Here is a 23104-nt window from a genome sequence, read left to right on the forward strand (position 1 = left end):
TAACTAGAGTCTTTTACGAACAGAATGAAATTCAGACAGAGAGAAAGCCACAGAGGGAGCAGCCAGAAGTCGAAATTTAACAGCACCCGGAAGAGAACAGAGACGCCAGGAGAGGCCGCCATGGGCATTGCTACATGACAGAAGAGCCCAGGACTGAGGATCTGCTGGCAGCCAGCTCCAGAATCCCACAGCCTTTGGGGAGAAAACACTGCCTTAAAGACGCCTTGATTTGGATGTTTCCCTAACTGCAAAACCGTGAACCATTAAATTCCCACCGCTTACACCAACCCCTCGTATGGTATTTGCTTGCACAGCCCAAGAAACTAGAACATGTCCTATGTTCCCTGTTCTCAAAACTCCCAGATTCCAAAAGAAAAGTTTCTAGGGATGAAACAGAATGAAGGAGTCAGAAAACTCCTCTTCCATGATTTGACAAAGGTTTGCGATGGCCCTGGGCTCCCGCAAGGATTCCCATTCCTGCGTTGGGTGCTTAAGGAACCCTCATTCAAATGGCCACCAGCAGAATCCATACTAAAAAAACTCATCGTGGGGTGACAGACAGAGCCCAGCCTCCCCTGAGAAGCCCTGCATGAGGTATGAAGCTCCAGCTCCCAACCTTGGCCATGCCCAACCCACTCTTTCATGGTTCTCTACACATGTAGCAAGGTAAAAAGAGGGCACAGTAACAAGGTAAAGAGGGGGCACAGTGTCCAAAAAACTCACGTGGGGTGTGACCCACAGGGGAATATTTTGGATATACCTCTCCTGGTCCAGATGCAACAAAGGGCCTAGACTTGACTCGAAGACATACAGTGATGTCTTCACTAATGGGTGTCCAAAATTAGCCCCTGAGTCTAAAGGGAATAGAATGCTGGGGAGGACCTAGTGGGATTCCTTAAAGAAGGGCATGTGGTCTTTGGGGAAAACTCCACTCCTAAAAGACACTCTTTCCAAGTCCAGCAAGATCCCACTGCCCGGCACCTGAGCTCCCTGTGCTATATTATATATATGACAAAGATGAACATATATGATATATATGAACAGATGGGCTGTTCACTTAACCTCACCCTGCCTGGGGGAGAATTTCACCCCAGCACATGTACACTCCTTTACCATCCTCTCTACAAATTCTAAGAGAATACCTGCATTTCCAGTCCTTCAAAGAGAGCACATCAGCTATATCCTCACGTCACCTTACAAAAAGGACAGGACCCCCACCACTCCCCACTTCCCCTGGGAGTTCAGATCAGATTCTCTGTTGGGAGAGAAAGGTTCATCTCCTCTCTTACAAGAACATGTCAGCCATCTGAATCGAACAATCTTTTTTTAAAGTTCAGTAATAAAACCCTCAAGGGTTCAAAAAAGAAGTGGCTTAGGGTCAGACATGTTCTATTAAGAAAGGCACTTAAGAAGAAATTCCGTTAAACTGAATGTAAACTCTTAGTATTGCCAGGCATACTAAGAGATTATAAAATTGCATCTAGAAATACTTTGGTAATAATGTCACTGTAGTTTCCAAATCGGTTTTTTGTTAGATCCATCTCATTGCAAGTTGAAGATGGAGCACTGACAAACTGAAGGAAGATGCATGGGCTTGACTGAGCTTCAGCCTTCAAGAGACATTAGAAAATCTCTTAGGGAGGGTCTCAGTATGAGATGCAGAGGAAGCAGTGAGGTCTGGCCAGTGAATGGGTTTCCCTAAGCCCGGGGCTCACACTGGCTGCGGGGCATCTCAGACACCTCATCAGTAAACTTTGCTCCCAGGCCTTCCCCTCCACAGCCAGACACCAGCCTGGGGCACGCAGGGGAACCCAGTGCAAGAGCAAGGATGACAGCAGGCGGCTCCAATGAGGGCCAAAGGACGCCTCCCCCATACCCCACCCCTACCCAGGCCCTGGAGGCCACTCAGATGACCACACCTGTCTGTGCCTCCTTCATCAGGGAAGCCCCCACCTCTGACATGAGCACATCAAGGGAACAGGCAGAAGCACTAGCTCTAACATGACGTCTCAGCAGGAGCCTCCAGGTTGGACACATCTCCAATCCCCCAGGATGCTGGGAGCAGACAGCAGCTGAAGGCGGCCGCACCGGCCCTCTGCAGTGAGAGGCAGCAGCCGTAGAGTGGGTCCTGGCCCCTGGGGAGATCCTCCTCTCTTCCTGGCTGCTTCCCAGAGCCCCCTCCCAGACACCTTTGCCCAATCAAGGGTTGAGCAGGGACCGCTCTCTCATGCAAGAGGAACACCTTGGCCAGTTTCACCAGGAGACCTTGGCCAAGCAGGGACTTTTGACAGCAAAAGGACAGCCCCAGAGGTCTCATCTGAGGGCTGGCTGCTGTGGGCAGCAGGGGCTCTGAGCACTGTTGATAGACCAGCCTCATTATCCAGGCAGGGGGGGCAACTGGCCTTAAGGGGGCCAGGCTGTTTCGCCCTCTTCCCAAAGCCCCACCTTAGTCAAAACCTTGGGCCACACTCCATTGTCCTATCAACCCCAGTCCTCTCGTCCCTTTGGTCTCAGTGGTGCTGCTTTTCTCTATGCGGGGAGGCAGCATCAAGTACCAGTCTCTAAAATGGGGCAACCACAGTACTTATGTCACGAGGTCCTTCAGAGGATTCCATGATACCACGTGTGTAAAACCAGGACGGGTCGGCACTGGTGTCCACAGGCAGCTACCCACAGTTGATTTCACCAAGAGCTGAGCTGCCCAACACCAGGCCCCGGGGGACCTTTGTATTCAGAGAGCAAGATGGAGCCACCTTACTGTAAGGCAGAACAGGTTCAGGGCAAAACAGCTGCATCTGGCAACGAGGATGAATGAAGAGCTTTTTCCTGGTTTTCTTCTCATTGCCAAATGAACATGCACCTTCCATGATTAAAAATCTTGCCTCACTTAAGAGGGTTTTCTGCCCACAAACCTTTTTTCAAATGAAAGCCCATCAAGAGAGCTCAGTGTGGGCGGGCCGCGGTGGCTCAGCGGGCAAAGTGCTTGCCTGCTATGCCGGAGGACCTCGGTTCGATTCCCGGCCCCAGCCCATGTAACAAAAACGGAGAAACAGAATACAATAAAAACAAGAAAATGTTTAAAAATGTTTCCCTTTCTTCCTTCCTTCCTTCCTTCTATCCTTCCTTCCTTCTCTCTGTCTTTCCTTAAAAAAAAAAAAAAAAAAAAAAAAAAAAAAAAAAAAAGAGAGCTCAGTGTGTGAAACAGACGCTTGCAGAGGTGACCCTAGATGTACGGGTTGGTGCAGCCTGGAGCCTCCTGCTCCCTGCTCCATGTTTATTGACCACCAACTGCCTTGACTGTATTAGACCAGAGGTGCTCAAGGTGCAATGCCTGGAGCAGAGCAGTGTCGCCTTCTTAGAAACTCAAATTCTTGCCCAGACTCTGCTTTCAGGTCTTCAGAATTAGAAAGTCTGAGTTGGGGCCCAAACTAGTGTCTTAACCATCACCGGCGATTCTGAGGCCCCCTCGAGTTTGAGAGCCAGGGCAGTGCCCCGATGGTTCACAGACCTGAGCACCCACCCCCCAGGGGACTCTGGTTTGATTGCTCTGGGGTGGGGCCCACGTTTTAGTGGGTTTTAAAAGTTTCCCAGGTGACTAACTGGCAGCCCCGGTTGAAAACCACCATCCAGTGGTTTTCCCAAAGTGTGTCCTGGGACCAGCAGCAGCAGCAGGATCTCTAGTCCCACAGACCTCCTCAGTGGGAACCTGCAAGTGACCAAAATCCCCAGGGTTTCTGTATGTAAGAAACTGAGACCCAGATCTAGGCACTCTATTTAAGACCCAGGTAAAACCTTAGAACCATGAGGTCCAAACAACTCACCCTCCAGGTGGGCACCTGAGGCTGCATGGGTCTGAAGCCTCCCCAAGGCCACCCAGCTCAAAGGCAGCAGGTCTGAGATTTGAAGGGGGCCTCAGTAAGGTCCACCCAAGCTCCATCCCTGCATGGGTGCCCTAACCTTCCCTCGGAACCTTCTCCCAGCCTTCAGCCTTGAGGTCGGGGGAGGAGACGGGGACGGAGACTGACCCATCTCACGAAATGGGACCTGAAAGGTGTCTGAGGTGGGGGGAGCCAGCTGGGACCCCCACTGGGCCTTCTACATACCCCCAAACCCGTTCCAAGGAATGAGTGAGGGAGTCATGGCTGTCAGCTGAGGCATTTGCCATTTGCTGTCTTTTTATTGGGGCCAGATAATATTTAGGCTGTCACATTTCTAGAAACACTGAATTCATGTTTAAGCATAGATGTGTGTACAGTAGGGCCTGGAGAGGAGAGACAGAAATTTGGTGAATGATTCCAGAATATGCCATACTTACATTTTTAGCATCAATGTTATCTCAAGTTATATTTTGTTAAGGAACAGAAGCTATACTGTTGAAGTCAAGTCACTCAAAAGAGCATTGTTTTGTGCTATTAACCATTTTAAGACATGAAACAATCCACATGTATGAACACAGGAAAGCTAAGGCAAGGAAGACTTTATTATCTTCCTGCAGAATTTCTGGAAGACCATCAAAATATCTTTGAGGTAGGGAAAATTCAACACACTACTCCCTCCTCACAAAACACACACATACACAAACACACACGCTCCACCCTCTCCAGGCATAGTTCCCTCCCTTCTGGGCAGTAAGCTCCTCAATGTCATAAGACATCCCATTCACCAAGTCCGAGAACAAGGACCCTGGATAAAGGCTCAGTGGCTCATTGGCAGAGATGGAGAGAAGGGGACAGCCAGAGCAAGGTCAAATGAATTTAAGGACCAGGATGCCATTACCTACTGGGCAGGTGGAGACCAAGACCAAGCCATGACCCAATCTGAATCTTCAAGCAGAAAAAGTCATAGATAGCCGCATTTCCAAAACACATGGACACTTGTTATTATGCATTTCTCCCACTTATTCTCAAGCACAAAGCAATTGTCAGGGTAATTCATTCCTCAAATATTTTCCATGCATCTACTAGGTGCAGGACCCTTGCTTGAGGCCACACCACCAATTTTTAAGGATGATCCTCAAAATTCAAAGTCACTGCTATATTTCCTGCAATGTGCTAATATGCTGATCATATTATCACCCTACAACTGAGATTACTATACTTTCCTTTGTGCAAAATGAACTGAGCCAGAAAACTGTAAGAGTAAGAGTCCAGCTCTGCTGAACTTAACCTACAGCCAGAAGTTCATGAAAAACATTGCTGTGCATCTCACCACAACCACTTCAAGCCCATTGTTGAAATACAGTAGTTTCTGAGGAGAAATGTCCTATATTTCCACACATGAAAGGCAAACCACAGTCTGTTTGCTTGAGATGGACTCAAGACCAACTGTTCCCTGGAGACTCCAACACTCTTAAGTACTTGGATGGAAAGATGATTTCCATAATCCAAACAAATATGAAAAATCAACTCAGACCTTTCTCTCCATTGAAGAAAGAACAAATAAAGACCCATGTTTTGTCCTCTGCATTAAGCAATATCAGAAGGTTCCTGGTGCCAACCCCTCACATCAGTTAAAGACCTGGAGGATGGAGGAGGGAGAGGAGGATGAAGAGAGGAGGAAGCAGAGAGAGAAAATGATTTAGTCCCTCACCAGCAACAATGTGCCAACAGACCTTCAGAACCGAGAAGCAAAGGAGAAAGGGATTTGGGGCTGGTCAAAGAAATCTACCCTGGGTTTCAGCCCAAACACTGTGTGGTCAAAGAATGAAGGAGGAAGACTCAATCTGTGCTGGCTTCCTTTCCTCGGGGTTATGGGGTAACTCACTTTTTTAATACAAGAAGACATTATTGACAGGCTTAGCTTTTCCTCTAACCCTGCAGGCATAGTCCTTAGCACTGAAATAGAAGAAATAATGGAAGCTCACCCATCTTCCCATCTTCACCCTCTCCCTTAATTCATTTCCCCTCCTAATAACAACTTCATATTTTAGAATAATACAGGGTTTTTTTTTTCAACTAGTACCTGACCTCAGGCTAATCAAAAAACCCTACCTGAAGTGCTTAAAAGTGGTGAGGAAAAGTTCAAGGTTGGGAGTCCCAGGAACAGGGAGGTGGATCCTGATGTGTGACTTGTACAAGTTATTCATCTTCTCTAAACCTCAGTTTCTTAATCTGCAAAGTGGTTTAGATAAGATAGAGAGAATAAAGCCCTTACCAAAGGGCAGAGTCTGCAAACCTTTTCTGCAAAGGGCCAGATGGGAAACATTTTAGGTTTTGTACACTACTGGTCTCTGACCCAACTACTGGACTCTACCATTAGGTGGTGTAAGTAGCCATGGATGATGTATAAATAAATGAGAGTGGCTACATTTCAATGAAAATTTATCAATGGATACAAAAAATTGGAATATCACTAATTTTTTTTTGTATGCTGTGTGGTGGGAGTTATATTCCATTCTTTCACCATGTGAGTATTCCGTTATTGCAGCACTATTGTTGAAATTTTTTTTTGCGTGGGGTGGGGGGTTGGGGAATGGAGTGCACAGACTGGGAATTGAAACCGGGTCTCCTGCATGGAAGATGAGCATTCTATCACTGAACCACCTGTGCACCCCATACAAATTTCTTATAATCTTCAAGTGACACAAAACGTTATTTTACTTTGGACTTTTTTCAATTGTTTAAAAATGTAAAAGCCGTTCACAGTCTGCACGAAAACAGGCCATGTGCTGGATTTGGTCCATGGGCCATAGTTTGGCAACCCCTAGTGAAGGGCATAAGGACAAGCAAAGTAAACAGTCAAAGAATAAGGAAACTAAGTGGAAGGGATATTGGAGTCATTAGTGAAAAAGAAGGCTCCGAAGCAAATGAAGACACCTGCAAGATTTACTCACTCTTGGGTCCCCAGCCCTGGCCATCCAACCCTTGCTGAAAGGGAACCCTCCAGCGTGCAAGGGTGGACATGCACTGGGCGCACTGGGGTGCCCGGAGGGCCAGGTGGGGCAGCGAGGCCATGCAGACACTTGCAAGCTCACACATGGAGGCACATCCCTCCTTAGAGTGGTCAGTGATCTCGTCAGGGCTGGAAAAGTTCAATGACTACAAGGGTGAGTTTAATTACATGTTGTTGCTGACTAGCAATGGTTATGATGGTACAATTATACATGTAATTTATCAGCAATATACTTGCATACATAATAAACCAAAGCAAAACATTACATTTCAGTGGAAGCTAAAAATATAAAGCTGGGCCATGACGCAAAGCACTCTTATTTGCACAGGGGTAGAAGTGAACCACAAGAGCCTCCCCTTCCCTCTTAACAGCTGCCTCTTCCCACCCAGCATGACCACGTGGCATCCATCCAAGGAATGTGCTCCCCAAACACCAAATAAATCCCAGACCCCCAGTGGCCTGTCAGCAAAGCTCCTTCACATGAGGAAGCTGACTTAGGGATCTCACCACCATCTCTGAGGTTCTCTAAACTAAGAAAACAATTCCCTGGGGGGTACCTGGAAGACCACATGCCTGGCAACATCTTAGGTTTCTTAGCTTGGGTATGAGCCTAAAGAGAGAAGACCTGAAAATGGCCTATATGTCCATTAATCTTGAATGAAGAGGGAAGAAGAAACAAATTAGGACCAAACAGAGAAAAGGAAAATAACAGTAACACACATTTATTCAGTGCCTGCCTTGAGACAGGAACTGCTTTAAGCACATCACACACATTACCCATGTAATCTTCTGTATTGTCATTACAGTCGTTCCCATTTTAGAGATGAGAAAACCAATACTTGAAGTAAAGTGACTTGACACATAGTCATGTAACTATAGAATGGTGGAATCAAGAATCCATCCAGGTAATTTGCTTCCAGAACCTGTGCAGGTTACCTTGCTATTGGTTGCCAGGTTTAACAGTCATTTATCTCTTTTCATTATTTTTTGATGGCACTGCCATGATGTTCATTGTATAATAATTTAAAAGTCAAGGATTTTGACCATCCCTATGGCTGGAAATAAATTTCCCAATACACTGGTCCTTTGCACACGCCATGGCTGGCCTTAGGACCCCCAGAGTCTCTGCCTATCTCCTCAAGATGGCTGACCCATATGGCTGAGTAGTGACTGTCCCATAGACACCAAGCACGACCCCAAACGAACAGGAAATACACAGCAAATTACAGAATCTTGCTAAGGGAAAGGAGAGTCTTTCCACGTTGTCTGCTTGGGAAGTCTTTTGACCCCAAAATATCCTTGCCCATGTCCCATTTAGAGAGAAGTCCCTTTTCCCTACTTTGCCTCCATGTCTTCAGTCCCAACACCTATACCCTTGAGGATTTTTAAAGATTTTTTTTGCAGTACATCCATGTGGTTTCAGTTTTCAGGCACTGCTTAGCACATGCTGGACATATTTCCTTTTTCTATTTTGAAAAGCGAACTGGAAAGAAGACATAATGATAACATCTTGCTATAACATGCCATCTTGAGATTAAAAATATGTTTGGGAGGACAAGGGGTAAAGAGATGGTAAAAAAGTAGGGTTTCATTTGGACCATGGGCCCACTACTCTAAGATTTCTCTTAGGACTTGAAATAGAGCCCAACCATCCATCCATCCAACCTTCCAGCCATCCATCAAAGATTTATTGAGCATCTACTGTGCATTAGGCAGCATTCTAGGAACTGGGGAAATAACACTGAACAAAGCACACAAGCCTCTACCCCATGGGCGGTGACAAACCAGAAACTAGTAAGGAAGACAGTGGTCACCAAAAGGCTTCCAATGCTAAATATCACAATGTACTTGAAATCTTTCAAACACAAAGGTAAATTAGAGCCATTTTCTCACTTGTTATCATCAAGGATCAGCTGTAAAAACAAACAAGAGTATCTCATATGGAAATGCTAATGGTACAAAAATGTATTCCAGTGTGACAGAATCATCTAAGGGCAAATACTGCAGGCAATATTTTATGACAAAAGCTTTATTTCTCATCTTCTCTACCCTTGATTTAAATATATACACATGTGTGGGTGCACACGTATCAAGATTCAAGTATTTCAATATAAATTTTGTATTCAAAATACTTTTCCTGATTTCAGTTGATTGCATACTTTGAGCCAATATTGCAGCAGTAATTTTTGTTCTGAATCAAAAACAAGGATCACTCTAACTCTCTTTCTCTCTCTCCTGTGCTCAACAACCTCTCCTTCCTCCCCTACCCCCCAACTCTTAGAAGCCCAAATATTCAAGCTGCCTTCAGCGCTGAGTGTCATCAAGGGCAAAGCCTGTTTCTTCCCATTTGTTTTCTTGCTGAAGGTTTCTGGGGCTGTGGGAGCTGAGACATTGGCTAAAGCTACGTCACCAAGGCACTGGGACAGAAGGACAAACCTTCCCACTTCAATCTGAGTGTATAACTGTTTGAATACATCTCGCCCAAGCTGCAATAATGTCATCTTTCATTGACAGATTTTCAAGCCCTTTTGAAAAGGTAAAATATTTTCGGTCATGAGTGGGATTATAATGGGGTTTAAGTGGAAGACACTAAGACTCTGGTCCTCGCTAAGGCCAGATTCTGTGACAGGGGAAGAGGGAGAAAGAAGTAAGAGAGCTATATCTCAGCAAGGAAAGGACACAGAATGCAGCTAGCATCCACGCATCTCCTCTCTAAATGTCAACAGATGTCCCAAAAAGCACCATGAAACTACAGAACTCCAATTGAGATTCCCATAAACCCAAACACATCTCCTGATCTCCCCAACACCTTAGCTCAGTGGTTCTGAGCCAGGGTTGTGTCTCTCAGGGGATATTTGACAATTTCTGGAGACACTTTCGGTTGTCAAGATGGGAGGACAAGGAATGAGAGGCAAGTGTGCTACCAGGATCTAGCAATGGAGCCCGATGATGTTACCAGGCACCCTACAATGCACGGGACTGCCCCGAACAGCATAGAGTGGTCCAGGCTCAAATGCCAGCAATGTCGAGGCTGAGAAACCCTGTGGTAGACCTGGAGAGGGTAAGCCAAAGCTGGAGGAAGGAAAGGATGGATCAGCAAGGCACCTTCCTGGATGCGTGACTTGAAGCTGCTTTCACCGGCCATCGTTACCCTTCGTGTTTGCCAACAGACTGAAGAAGGTGACAGAACAGAAAATAAAACAGGGGCAGGAAAGGAAGAAACTTTGAGCTGAATCACTCACTCTTTTGCCTTTTGATCTAAAACCCACCTCTCTTATTACAAATCAGAAGGGTCTGGAAACCCAGCTTTTTTTGTTTCTTTTTCTTTAAGCCACAACAACCTAGGCTCAACAAAAACAAAGTAATCACCCCACTAGATCACCAAGACCGTCAGATCTCTTGCCTGACAAATCACAACAGAGCCAAGGGAGGCAAGGTTCACCCACCAAGCCCAATCACATGGCTGCGACTGCTAAGGCAAAGAATTGTGAATTTCATTAAATATGTTAAAGGGGGAAAATCAGCTTTGAAAAATAGTAATCCTGTCTTTCAACAAAAATATTATAGGAAGCTATGAATTTGGTAGATCCGAATAGGATGTTGGTACATGTTTTACTAAGGTAATATAATGGCACACTATTATTAGATCACATTAATCATTACTGTGCCAACGGCACTGACAGCCCCACTGAAAAGGATTGAAAGGCCTGGTAATGGATATAAATTACCCATTGTGTGATAAAAGGATTTTTACTAAGAAGGTAAGAATAAAACAGCAAATTTCTAATATAACTGTTGTGTAAAAACCAAAATAAAAGTAATCCACGGTCAGTGATATCCACAAAATCAGAAGCAAGCACTTTCCAACAAGATAAAGTCACAATAAAAAATATATATATTCAGTACAATGTAAAATTAATTTCTGAGTGCACAATTCTGCTATCAATTTCCCCAGTTTATGGGGTGACCTCAGAGGCACGTGGTCAGGAGAAGGTAGGTTTGGCTAATTAGATCCGAGGGGGAGTTTATGGAGATATCAGGGGCAGCCTCAGCTGAGGCGGCCAAAGACATCAAATGCATGCACTGTCCTTGCTTTTTTATTTTATGTTAAGTTTTCATCAGCTCCTATGCCGGGAAGACACTTGATTGCCAAGTGTGTGAGCTCGGGTCTGTCTGGGATGCAAAATATGGAACTGTTCTGGGAGGTGGTTCCCCCAAGACAGGGCCAGACCCCATGGGGAGTAAAGGAGAATGGACCGAGGATGCAGCTGCAAGGGAGTCAATTGGTTTGTGGCAGCAGGGCCACCGGAGCGCCAGCTCTGGGGGCTGATGGAAAGTGACTCTTAAGGATGTCTAGCAAGAGAGGAAGCAGACAGCCTCACAGGGTTGTCCGCCTCTGTGACCCCACCCTGAGACTCATAAGCCCATCCTACCTGGAAGTCCTGGGACCCACACTGGATCCCAGAGACCTTTGGACACAGAAGCTTCCACCTATAAAAGGGAGCACCTGGGGGAGCTCAGCCCCAGCAGAGGGGTCTACAAGATCCAAGGAAGACAGCCTGGATCCCCCACACTCACAGACACACACCACTTCAAGAGACTACAAAACCGTGCTTCTTACCAGGAAAGTCTTAAAGCAATGGATTTCCCTCCCAGCCGAAGGACAGTCTTACAGCTGTGGTGGTCAGGAACTGCAAAAACAAGACCTGTTAGAAAATTTTAATGTCAAACACATTGGCTTCAATAAGACACATGAGCAGCATTCATCCTAGGCAAAAATGTACTTGGTTGGTTGGGAGTCTACCATTATTTGATAGACCTACAGCCCCAATTCTTTGATCAATTTTTTAAAAATGGGAAATACGTAATCTTCACTTGCAATCAACCTAATTTGCTCATCTTCTTTTCACTGGGAAATTACCACCTGCAAAAAAGAGAGAGAGAGAGAGAGAGAGAGAGAGAGAGAGGGACGGTGCTCTGAAGATGGGACAGAAGAGAAAATGAGAGCAAATAAGAGGTCTCTCCTTTCTTTCCCCAACCCCTCTCTCTCTCAGATTCTGAAAGTGAGGAACTGAGAAGGTACTGATGGGTTTGTTTTTTCCTCCATGATGTAGGAGACCCCCTACAACAGGCCAAAATTCCTTCCAAATTTCAGTCGGCCAAGACCAGTCAGAAGGCAGGATGTGCTCAATGGGTCAAACCAAGAACCAACAAATGAGGTTTAGGGATGGTGTGTTTGAAATCAGAGTCCTCTCTCCTCAACCAAGACCAGTAAAGCAGCAGCTGCTTATATATATATATATATTTTAATTTTTTATTGTATAATATAACATATAAATGAAGCAAAGAAAGAAAAAAGTAATAGTTTTCAAAGCACTCTTCAACAAGCAGTTACAGGACAGATCCCAGAGTTTGTCATGGGTTTGATGTGCTTTTTTTAAAAAAACTTTTTTTTATTGTATATTATAACATAAATACAAAGCAAAGAAATAAAAAAGTAATAGTTTTCAAAACACTTCAAAAAGTGGTTACAGGACAGATCCCAGAGTTTCTCATGGACTACTGTACGATCCTTTCATGTTTTTCCTTCTAGCTGCTCCAGAATATAGGAGGCTAGAGGATTTAAGTACTTATTTATCATCACAATCGACTTTTTTTCTTCTTTTTTGTGAACAATAACATACATATGAAAAAGTTATAAATTTCCAAGCACAGAACCACAATTAGTTGTAGAACATATTTCAGACTTTGACATGGGTTACAATTCCACAATTTTAGGTTTTTACCTCTAGCTGCTCTAAAATACTGGAGACTAAAAGAGATACCAATTTAAAGATTCAGCATTCATTTTGCTAAGTCTTTTCTTCTATGTATAATTCCACCATCACCTTTGATCTTCCCGTACCTCTCATCGGAGTTGTTTGGGCTATGGCAGCTCTAAATTTTTTATATTGGAAGGGTCTGCCACGAATATGGGGTAGGGAGATGGAACTCTCCGATGTTCTGGAGACAGCTGCATTTTTTTTTTTTTTTTTTTTTTTGCTTTTTCAGTCTGTTTCATAACTGAAATGAGTCCTGACTAGATGGTCTCATCTACCACAGCATGCTCGGATGAGATACGGGCCCACAGAAAAAGCTGAGACACTGGTCCGCAGTGGCTTCAGAGCCATTGGCTTGGCAGAACAAGGCAAACCCCCAACCTGTGGGCACACCCACTAACACCAGCACACTCCTGGGTCCAGCTCAGTCTGCAGGACCTGCAACATTCTGAATCTAATTTGTTTGTCATGTTACAAAAGGGATATTATAGGGCCAACAAAAGTCCCTTCTTGATAGATTCTCTTCTTACAGAACCTGAAGTGGTAAATTCTAAAATTACAGAGCTGGAATTCCAGTATGGGTTCAAGGATGTCTGCAAATGGGAGGCCAGAAGAGGCAGTTGGAGGAAGGGCCCACATTGGCAGCCCCGGCTCACAAAGACTGGACCTCAAACTGAAGACCCACAATGCTCCATCCAGCTCCAAGATTCATCTCTGGCAATGAAAATGGTGTTTGCTGACTGTGTACTAAAGTGTTTTTCTCAGAGTGCAGCAGGGACACCACTATTTGTAAACAAATCTTTACATGCCATTCTTGTGGCATATAGCAAAAGTTTACATCTCAACCAGTCCACTCACAACAAGGAAAGAAATTACAAGTTTCTCTCTCTCTCTCTCTCTCTCTCTACCCCTCCCTTCACTCTCTCTCTCTCTCTCTCACACACACCTCCAACAGATTATTCTTTACACTTTGTGTTTTCCTGTATCATTCAACATGAAAATCTAGAGAATGGAGAACAAACACCATATACTCTGCTTTTCAAGTTTCTGTTCCAGCGCTGAGCTGAACAGGTTCCCAGGCCCAGGATGGCTCTGACCCTGAGCAGACTTATTTGCTTTACTCACAAGACTCCTTATGTTTGGGGGTGAAGGGGTCACAAGAAAAGGAGGAGCAGCTTCATATTTTATATCCAAGCTCATGACTTGCAAAATTCTCAGACTATTCTCCAGAGGCTGTTCACTTAGAAGCTTTGTAAATTCCAATGACAGGAAGAACACGGAGAGATTTTATCTCAGGAAGCTCCACACCTGGCTGTCCTCTGGTTTCTGGCCATTGATCAGAAGAATATCATGGCTCCTGAAAGTTGTAATATGGGGGGTAAGGCCCTCAGGTTGGATACCCTAAACCATTAAAGGCCCCAGTGCCAGGCCCTGAGGCCACCTCGGGAGGCAGTGTCCTGCTAGCTACTCTCCCGAATGACTAGAAGGATTATCAAAAGGTGACCGCCCGGCATGGCAAGGTTAACTCAACATACTTACTATAAGAAAAGCAGGGAGCCAACGTTTAGAGGTCAGGCTGGAACCTTGGGGAAGTAAATTGAGTTCATTCCATCTGTGCCTTTTCTGAACCAGTCAAACTAGGAGCGGACTCGTGGAGTCTGATGTCACTACAGTCACTACGGGTCGGGGAAAGGTGACTGTATCAGGCCACGGATGCTCTCTAGATTTCAAGGTGGGGAGCAAGGGAAATGCCAGCACAGTAATTCTGTCTTCCTCAATGAAAGCAGCAGCTTTTTTGGTGCAAGGAAGTAACTTGTACTTCAAGATAATACAATCAGTGGCATAGGAGACACAGGCTGCAGACATGAGGTCTCCCCTCAGCCAAGTCTCCCATGAGAACCTTATGTTGACAGTCCTGGGGTGGGTGCAGGGTGGTCACAAGCGCCGTATGGTACAACGATCTGCATATCACAGGGGAAGGGTGAGAGAGGCAGCTTGCAAAGGCAGCAAGAGCATGGCATGTGGGGGCAAAGAGAACAGCCACCCCACCAAAAAAACTACTTCTACGAATGTGTTTCAGTACTTGAAATTCGACCCCTATCTATTAGTACCCCAGCTTCCCCTTTAAAAGGCAGATCAGGCCCAGAAACAGGTATCCTCAGCCCCCAGCACCTGAGGGTGAATGAGTTAAGGAAACCCATCCACACAGCGGCTCACAGACTCTCTTCTCAGCACCCAGTGGCCAAGGGGCCTGTACGCCAGGCCTGTGGTAGACGGGGGGCACAGCAGGGTTTCACGGGATGCAGAAATGCCAATTGTGTGGGAAGTCGGGGCCACGGACCTGGGAGCTCGCCAAGAGAGCATGTCAGAGGCGGGGCACCCGCAGGGGAGAGTGTGGGTGAGCTGAGCCCCTCAGCAGGAGCAGAAAGCAGGCCTCGGTGGAGGCAAGTATGGAAGTGAAGTAGGACAGAGGCTCAGAGGCTCTGGCAATGGGGCATGGGGAGAGCAGTTTCTAAGAGCAGAAAGAAGCACAGGGGGGTTGCTACTCTGAGAAGAGGGTGAGAGAAGACTCTGCTAGGGTCAGAAGGGAGGGTCTTCGGCACTGGAATTGTGCCAGGGAGATATGCAGCAATATTCATTTTCAGCACTGAGTGAAAACTGGCTGGGCTAGGAGATAGGGGAAAGTGTGGGGGAAGAGGGCAAGGAGAGGGACCCCATACAGCCTGGGAAATTTCTGATGCCCCTGATGGAAGTGGAGGAGGGAAAAGGATGGGAAGCTGTGAAGATAGGGTTTTGAATGTAGGCAGGGCAGACAGGAAGCTATGGAGACACAAGACCAAAAAGCAAAAGGGGGTGCTGCCAGCAGCCTTGGTCCACTCTGGCATGTGATGGACCCACTGTGCACCCTCACAGACACCCAGTGCCGTAAATCCTGCAGTCAGAGCAGCACCCCCCACCACACACACACAGATCCACCCTCTTCACCTGGCTCAGACCCAGGCTGGCCCTGCACTGGCGACTCTGTCTTCTGAAGGAGAAGGGGTGGATCTGAGCAGGTGAGAGAACGTAGAGGACCCACCAGGAGGGGAGAGGGCATGCTCCTCGCTCCAGAGTTTTCCTGGGAGCAGCCACAATGTAAGTTTTGAGTGGAGCCCTGGTTTCCCGGGCAAGTTCCCAGAAATCTTCACTGAGCAGGTGAGGTCCCAGCTGTGGACGTGAGCCTTAGACGTCTGAAGGAGAAGGGGATTGGCAAATGCAGAGGGGAGCGGCAGGTGGAGCACACCACCACCACCAGTGCCCGCTGGAAGGAGCCCCAAGTTTAACACAGAGAGCCTTCCTCCATGCCAGCAGGTGGTCCTCCTGGGATCACTGCACACTCACCTCCCTTTCCACACCATGGCAACTTGAAGGCCACAATAGTAACAAGAGCGACCATTGACTGAGGCCCCACCAGGAGTCAGGCACCATGCAGAGGGTTTCCCACATGAAAGGTCTCCCACACATCACCTCCCAGCACATGGGACAAGCACCGTCTCAGATACATCTCTGGATCCCTAACCTCTGCAGCTGAACTGGAGTGAAGCAAATGTCAAATGGATGGCTGGGAGGGAGGAAAAGAAGGAAGACAGGAAGAGAGGGGGAGAGAGAGAGAGAGGATAGATGGAGGAAGGGAAGTTAGTAGAAAGGTGGAGCTGGGAGTGGTAGTGATCCCAGGGGTGGAGAGTGTGTAGAGGATGCAAGGAAGAAAGGAAGAAGGGAGGGAAGGGAAGGGAGGAAAAGGAGAGAATGGAAGGGTGAAGGTGTAGATGGAAGAGCAGAAGGTTTGGGAGATGGATGGAAAGAAGGGTAGCTGAATGCCCTCCTGCTCTGTCCATGTGCTGCTCCAGGTGGGGAAGCAAAGTGTTCTTGCAGAGATAAAGGCCCACTCTACCGCAGGGTCCCTCAGAAGCCCCACAGCAGGAGCAGAGCTGTCTGCTGGGGAGTCTAAGAACTTCAGGGCAGATAGGAACCACATCAACCACTTTCCTTGTAGAAAGGAGTTGGGAAAGAAGGATTTGGAGAGAGACTCTGCCAGCTGGACTCTGCCTGGAGAAGGGAGTGGCAAGCAGGCCCAAGATGTACGAAGCCCAACAATCTCTTCCCCCAGCCCTCAGAACCCTAGCACCCTAAGAAGCAAGCCTGCTCTTTGCAGAAGCGCACACAGACAGGAGAGGCCCACGACCTTCTCCCAGTGGCTTTGAGTCGCCTCCAGCTCCAAGCTTGCTCTGCTCGAGTTCCACCAAGGTACAGATGCTGCCGGACAAGTACAGCCTCTCCAAGTAGGTGGAAGTTCTGTTCCTAAGTGCTGAGAGGGAGTTTCGTGAGCGAGACGCTCATGGCCTTTCTCTAAGAGTTCTCTGAGAACCTTGCAAAGCGATTATTCCTTCCTATCAACTGAAAACCACTTCCCCCACATCACACAGCCATTGTCCCTTCACATTCTTCAATAGCAGAAGATGCCTGGTGAGTAAAACTGCCTGACAAAGAGCCTCAGGGAATCAGACCTTCACCTGACTTTACCTATCAAGTGCCTCCTGAATGCCAGGCTCTTTTCTAGGTTCCAGGAATTTAGCGATAAGCAATGTTTCTTCTTTGCGGAGCTTATATTCTAGTGAACAAAATCAAATTAAAAAATAAATAGAAATGAAATGCAATGTCAGCTCAAAGGAGCAAAGTAAAGCTGAGGAAAATGGCGGCAAGTGACCAAAACTGCTATTTTAGATAAGGTGACATCTGACAAGAGACAAAAATGAAGCAAGGTGTAAAAATCTGTGGAAGAACTTTCCAGCAGAGCAAACAGTGAGTGCAAAGGCCCTGAGGTCAAGAGGGGACGTGATGCTTTCAAGGAGCAGCAAGCAGGTCATGCAGTCAGGGCAGAGTCAGAGAGCAGGAAAATGCAAGAAGGTGGGTTATTAAGGACCCACATCATGAGGGATTTTGTCAGGTATGGTGAGAAAATTTGGATTTTATTCTGTGCTGTTGCTGGGCTTTGAGCAGCAGAATGGTAAAAAATGGTAAAAGGATGGCTCTGGCTGCTGTGGAGATAAGAAGGGACCCAAGCAGAGGTGGAGAGAGGAGACGGGAGGTTACTGCCAATCTCCAGGTGAAAAAGGATGCTGACATTGCCTGCTGTGGGAGTCATGGTGATGGGGAGAAGCGGTATGATTCAAGATACGCTTCAATATGGAGCCAGCAAGACTTGTTGAGTTGGAACACGGGAGTAAAAGCAGCCCGCAGCCATCCTGCATGCCTCTTGGCCTGGGATGCTGGGGACACACAGGTCCCAATTCCCAAGCCAGTAGCAGCCTGGGCTCAGGTCTCAGTTCAGCCACACAGAGTCCCTGGAGGGGAGGAGGGGCCCAGAGGGAGAGTGAGCCCAGATCTGCAGAGGCCCACTAACTTCCATGGCTCCCTGAGAAATGGTTGCCCCCTTAGAACTTCTGCCTCTGCAGGTACCCAAGGAACTGCTATTCGATCGAGTCACAAAGTGTCTCAAACCAGAGGAAAACACTCTGAACTCAGCCAGTGATTTCCTAAACCCCATCAGCCCTCTCCACAGGGTCATGCAACCACTGCAGTCAGGCCTCCAAGCACAGTTCCTAACACTTGTGTGTGAGCAAAGATGTGCACATGTGGACATACGCACATGTGTGTATGTGTGTGTATGTATCTGCATGTGTGTGCATGTGAAACACACACTCACAGCCAGGGATGGAGGTGAGGGTGGCAGCTTCCACCCTGACTCAGAGCCCAGTGTTATACAATGCAACTGAGATATTGTAACATGGAGTGCATTGGACTGCCCAGATATGCTTCCAAAGGAAACCTCTTTTTCCATTTTAAAACAAAAATAACTTTGATGGGGAAGATATCTGATACCTGTTCGATCTACATGCTTTCAGGCTTTACAGACTTCAGACACTCACATGAACTTGAGACGCAGCACTATCAGACCAGGTGCAGGGGGACAGAGGAAAGGGGAGGCTTCTTCCCTGCAGCCTGCCCGCCCGGTGCATGTATTTTTGCATGCTTTTGCATGAAAAAATAGCCAAGCTGCTCAGAGCCAATCACATTACATCCCTGTCTCTTTAATAAACAAATCCATGTGCACATTAACAGTGTTGAAAATTCAATTTAAACTCTTTGTCTGTTGCTGCTTACTCTAAAGATGGTCTTTCTTAAACAACAGAACACCAAGGAGTCGTTAGTGCTCTCTCTTCATTACTTCAAAAAACCAATCATTAGACACCAGAGTATATACGTAATTAGAAAATCACTTCCTTTGCAATCCAAGCTAAGTAGTTTACATACTGTAATTACAGGGACAAAATCAATTTTTAATCATTTCCCTGATTGGGCTCATCAGCTCTGTGGGAACATTGTAACCTGCTTGTTGTGCAAAAGCAACATCTGGGCTAAAACAATTACCCTTTGTTTGCTACAATATTCCTTAAATCTTTTTGCTTGCATAAAAAAAATGAAAACATGAAGACAAGACATTTGGATGTCTTTTTGTCCTTGGTCAACAGATATCGGAAAGTTCTCCTCGTGACGTGAGTTCAATGTTCCCCTGAATTTACGGTTTAACAGTACCATCCAAGGAATGTATTTTTTCTGGGAGATAAAAGTATCTGATTGTTTTAAAGATCCATTCAGCTGCCTAATTGTTCCATAGCTAACACATGGTATTCAAACAACCCACACATTACAAAAGCTCATTTGGGTAATCATGGGCAACTATTATTGCGATGGTTTACACTTTTCTAATACAAATGAATGGATTTTATCAAAATTTAAAAAAAAAACTAAAAAGCTGAGTATGTGTGAAAAATAGTTGGTATGAATTGGCAAGGCGAGGCTAAGCATTTTGTTCTCTTAATAGGAAATGACCTCATTTACACTGGAGTAATAATTAGTACTGCTTCACTGACAGTTAAGAAAAAAAAAAAAACTTTCCCAGTATAATAAGGCAGCATCTCCTTTGTTAGGAGATCTACATTGATTATTAACCCTTGCCAAGAATTTCTGAGTTTAACTCTACATTCCACTGAGCTCAGGCTTGCTGGTGAAAGATAAGAATAGCTGTTTGGAAACCATCCCCTCTCACCCAGATTTCCAAAGTTTGGCATCCGGGCTTTTAAGTGACAATCTGAAACACTTGGTGCTCCCTTTGAAGGAACAAGGAAAGCCCCACCACCCCACTCCACAGCCACCAGGAGCCCCAGGAACCCCACTGAACCCTCCCTCCAGTGCCCACCCCCCTCCCCCCATCCTCCTCATCCTTTTGAAGTTTATTGGCCTTGATTATTGCTCACAAGTTCCCCAACCTACAATTAATTCATAGTCAAAACAGCCCTGGGAGAGGGAAGAAGAGCAAGGGAAAGCGGAGGGAGAGGGAAGATATTCTCACTGCTGATTCAGTCCAGGATGAGGGTACAGGAGACAGGAACACTTGAGCCATTACAGTAATAGGGCCCAGGAAACAACCAGAATTTATTTACGTGCACCCAGGGACACGCACAGACGCATAACCATTCCTGAGAGCAACAGCAGTGACAACCAGCATCTATGGAGTGCTTGCCTCAGGGCAACCAGAGCCCTAAGCATGAACAGGCTTTCTCGCTTCATGCTCCGGACAACCCTTTGGGGTAGGTCCTGTGATTATGCCCACGTATTGAGGGGAAGGTGAGGCACAGGCAGGGAAGTGACCTGCCCAAGGTGTAGAGCTAGTGAGTGGAGAACTAGGTCCTGACTCGGCTGTCTGACTCCACAGACAGTGCTGTGGAGTGCTCACCCACACTGACCCCACAGCACCTCTGACCCTACAGCCCTGGGGAGCCCCATCACTGAGGCCTGCTAAGGCCCACCGATGACACAAGTCCTACGGTCCCCACATCTGTGTCCTCGGGTGCATGCCCAGACCCTGGCACTATACTGCACCTCGACTCCTGCCCCTATCCCAAGAGGGAGGAGGTCGAGCTGGGACCAGGTGGAGAAGGTGAATCCTTCCCACAATCCCACAGGCCGATCTTCTTAAGGCAAGAGGCACGAACCAGGGGTAAATGTTCCCCATGGGGTCCGGGCACCAAGCGTCTGATGTGGTCCCAGAGCCTCAAGGCATCCAACATGGAGCCCACCCTCTCCCCAGAGACTAGGCTCCCTGAGAGCCAGGGCTGGGCAGGCCCTCCCCAAGCCCCAGTCTGCACAATGTCTTTGCCACACCGGACCCCAGATCTCACTCCACACAGTGGGGGTATAGAAAGATCCCACGTGGGCTCAAGACTCTACAAGAAAGCCTTTGCCCCCAGAACTGAGTAATGCAAGAGGAGAAAAAATCCAGAATATTTTAAATGCTTTCTAGTAGACTGTATCACCACATGAGCTGAAATATCTAACTCCTTACAGAAGATATGTGACATCATGATCAAATCACAAGGCATCCAACGAAGCAGCTTATTTTAAGAAAGAAATGTGATATAACCGGAAAGCATAAAGGGCTTGTTTTTCATTTCACACACACATTATTGCAGGTAATTTTGCTGTTCAAATATTCTGCTATATCAAATATTGCTTAAGTATTGAGTCATCACATAGAGCTCCACTGTCCGACATGGTGGCAAAACCAGCCACACGTGGCTACCAACCAGTTGAAATGGGGCCAGGCAAACTGAGACGTATTAAACATGTAAGAAAAAAAAAAACATATTTAGAAGGACACAAAATATCTCATTAAATAATTCTGTATTTTTTACGTGTTGAAATGATATTTTAAATGCATTGAATTCAATTAAAACCATTCTTAAAATCAATTTCATTTGTTTCTTTCTGACCTTTTTAAATATGACCATTAGAAAACTTAAAATTGCATACCTGGCTTGTACTCGTGATTTGAATTTTATTTGTATTGCATAGCCCCTGATTTAGAGCTTAGCAGATTTATGAAGATTAGTTTGGTTGGGCCACTCTGACGGCTGAGTTTACCCACAGTAAAACTTCACTATTTTTCCTAAGCAGATTTTTAGAGGAAATGTATTATCATCAACATCACTTAGAAAGTTGGTTCCATGATCTTCTCTCAAGTCACAGTGAGAGTTGTACAAGTTCCTATTGAACCATCTCAAGTATTACTTCCCAGGTGTCCTTTTTTTGTTGTAGTTCTTTACATTTCCGTTTTGAAAAATTGTTTGATTACTTCATGCAATATATGCTCATTTGTAGAAAATTCGGAACATATACAATATTATAAAGGAGAAAAGAATAATAATCCATAATCTATCAGCAATTATGACTGCCGTTACATATGGGGACATTTCCTTCCAGTCTTTTCTGTGCGTGCACATGCATGCTAGTGTGTGTTCATAAACACAGTCAACAACACACTTCATATGAATCTTTGACTTCCCAGCTCCCAAAACCCTAGGTCCAAATACAGATGATGGTGTCTGGCCATCAGCAAATACAGGCTGCTGGCTGAAATGGCTGTGTTCCCACACATGTCAAACAGGGAAAGGGGAAAGAATAGCTTTGAGGAAGCCCGGTGAACCTCTCCTCTCGGGCTGCAGTATTTCAACTTCTCTGAATGAGGAAATCTCTCCAGGGCTTACAGATTCAGGGTCCTTCAGGAACCTTCTGGCTGTTACTACTCTGATGAGGCAATGTCCAGGAAATCCCAGAGGCTGCTTGGGAGATTGACCCCACACACCAGATCCCAAGGGCTGGAGACCTCATGCAGCCACATCTTTGCTCTTGTGAGAATTTTTCTTTTGTTTTTCGCATGGGCAGGCACTGGGAATCGAACCCCGGACTCTGGCATGGCAGGCAGAGCTCTGCCACTGAGCCACCACGCCCCGCCCTCTTGTGAGAGTTTTTGTTGTTGTTTTCATTGCAACTCACAAAATGAATTAGCTTTAGACAACAGTCTAGGTCAGCCAGGGCCTGCCCCCACCTCTCAAAGTCCACTTCTAAAGACAGACCATTTCCAAGGGTGTACCAGGAACATGGCAGGAGAATGATGGTGTTTTCTTCATTTTCTTATCAAAGCATAAGGTGAGATCAAAATGCTGCTGCCCGAATCAATGATTTTACCTTCACTTACATATTAAATTGAACTCCAGCTACTGGTTATTCTGAAGAAAGCCTAGGAAAGTCAAGGGCAGACTAACCTGGAGGGCACAAAGTTGCTTCTCATTGCTTTCCCATGATTTTAGAGTAACTAGAAGAAATAGTCATTGCTGGGGCCATTGGCCCCTCAAACATCCCTTATAATATATCAGAAAAAAAGCAAAGATGACAGATGAAGCCAAAAGAGAATGCTCCCAGGAGTGGCACACTGAGGGCAGCACCCACTGGCAAGG

The 23104-nt window shown here is 46.2% G+C and overlaps 1 protein-coding gene across 1 annotated transcript in view; it reads right to left on the reverse strand.

Annotated features, from left to right (window-relative positions):
* LOC143658418 (zinc finger protein 536-like) overlaps positions 1-23104 on the reverse strand; it is a 202709-nt gene that overhangs the window by 138900 nt on the left and 40705 nt on the right. The window contains exon 2 of the mRNA XM_077130487.1: positions 11513-11597. The gene's annotated coding sequence lies outside the window, so the exon portion shown is untranslated. The remainder of the gene's footprint in view (positions 1-11512; positions 11598-23104) is intronic.

The sequence above is a fragment of the Tamandua tetradactyla genome, chromosome 16 (assembly GCF_023851605.1).
Source record: "Tamandua tetradactyla isolate mTamTet1 chromosome 16, mTamTet1.pri, whole genome shotgun sequence".
Lineage (NCBI taxonomy): Eukaryota > Metazoa > Chordata > Mammalia > Pilosa > Myrmecophagidae > Tamandua > Tamandua tetradactyla.